Here is a 2,278-nt window from a genome sequence, read left to right on the forward strand (position 1 = left end):
TATACTTGATTTTTGATGAAATAAGAGAAATGTTACCTGACATTAATTGACACGAGTCCATATGCATCACCAAGCATTAGACCAGTAATTATGCTGACCTTTCTTCTTTTCAAGTAAAAGAAGATTTTGTCATTGTGCCAGACATGCATAATTTGTACTTGCCAAAATTAATTAATCTCAAGTATACATCTTTATGTAACTTTGGAATTACATTTCATCTAAATGACAAATTCTGTCATGCCAGATTTTGGTAATAATTAGATTATCGCATTTATGCCTTTTAATTTCTATACTCATTATAGAATCCTTAGTATTAAAGATTACAAACGTCGTTTTGTAATTTACCATAGCCATTATGATCTTTATCAAGATAAACAAGAACAACTATTGTCCTTAACATTAAAATAGTTCATGTCAAAACATGAAATTTATTTTAATGTTCCAGCTATGGTTGGTATAAAGCGACATTTCTTTAATTCCAATACTAAACCAAAAGACAATGGCAAGAAGTATATTTATACAGGCAATGCAGCATCCTTTACTCATCTCCAACGTGTATGTCAACTTCTCTCTTTCGCAGTGATCTACTTCCTTTTTAGTTTCTCCATATTTGTATAAATATGAGATTTACATCTGGTATCAAATACCTAAGAAACTAGTGAAGTAGACGTAAGCCACGCAATATTCCTTCCAATGACCTTTCATTCTATAATGAAATAAAGGGTCATTAGACTTGGTATTGTCCTTCGCTTTGACGGTCTTAACCATAATGGACGCTTTCATAAAGGCCTCTTTAGACTTCCTCTTAATATCTTCAGAGGAATCAATGGCTTGTCCACTACTAACTTTGATATTGGGCTTAACAGTCTTAAGCATGTTAAGCAACTCAATAATTGTGCATTCGAGCTTATTCATGTTAAATTCATAATTATTTGCGAATAGCTTTAGCTGACAGAGATTGCAGAACCAAGTCACTACTTAGTTTATGGTTTATGATTGAACTCAATTGAGACATTTCTCAACGTCAATTATCTTCAGTGTTTAAGCATCGATTGAAGATTATTCTGTCATTTTGCACCGATATAGTTATTTGAAAGTCTCATATCCTTCCACACATGATTATTATCATACAACTCTTTGTAATGAAGAATTATGTGTTAACATCTATACTCTCAAGTTACTTTTGTAACTCAGTGACATTGTTGTAAGCATTACATGCGTGCAATACTATCTCATCACTGTGTTAATTATAGTAGCCACATTTTCCTTAGTTGAGTCATCATCAGGTGCCTCTGGAAAATGGCTACTTAAGGACAACCAACTTTCTTATGCTTGAGAACAATTCTCAAATTCCAGTGCCAATCAAAGGACTTAATTTGGTTGTTGGCATTCAGTATGCTATTCAAAACATATTGTTACTCAAATTCAATAAATATAAATAACGAAAAAGGAAAGAATAATATATAAAATGTATCAATTAATTTAACATGGTCTTTTATTAAATTAATTATGCTCTCACTGTTTAAATAAAATTTATGACTCTCTTACATAAAATTTATTGAGTCCGAACTTGACTCCCAGTGGGTTGGGATCCCATCTATTATATTAAGACTTTGAGTGTACTCAACAAGCCTTAATATAACATTTGGGTAGATACTATTATCATTTGTATCTCCATACAACTCTTAGATCATTAAGCTGACAACTATTTGTTTTCACACATCTTATGTGTTAGCTCAATATGCCTCTAAAATTTATCTTCTTGAGTGTATTCAACAAAAGATAAATTTTAGTTAAGTCAAACCCGTCATTTAGAAATCTCAAATGTTTCATAGTGTCAAATATATCCCTAATGGACCAACTTTGAGTGTACTCAACAAGTTCAGACGATTTTGGACTCTGATTTTTCACTATAATGATGTAAGACGATTATAAATGTGACTTAATATTTCATGGAAAAATTTTACATTCAAAAATCTCATCAATAACGATACAATCATATATATATATATATATATCAACAATGCAAATAAATATATATATAACATAATATAATATTGTGGACGATTATGGATTTTTACTATCTAGTCTTCCCGAACCATAAGAAAGACTAGTTGGTCAATTTTTAGGGGGTATTACTTTGATCAGTATCAATGCACCATCTCCATGGTCTTCTCTTCTTCTTGTTTCTTCAATTAGTCTAGTTACAATTTGTATCCTATACTAGTTGGCACGCAGACCTAAATGAAATTGAACTTGCAGGCCTATAGCAACAATA

The sequence above is a fragment of the Olea europaea genome, unplaced genomic scaffold (assembly GCF_002742605.1).
Source record: "Olea europaea var. sylvestris unplaced genomic scaffold, O_europaea_v1 scaffold2431, whole genome shotgun sequence".
NCBI classification, from domain to species: Eukaryota; Viridiplantae; Streptophyta; class Magnoliopsida; order Lamiales; family Oleaceae; genus Olea; species Olea europaea.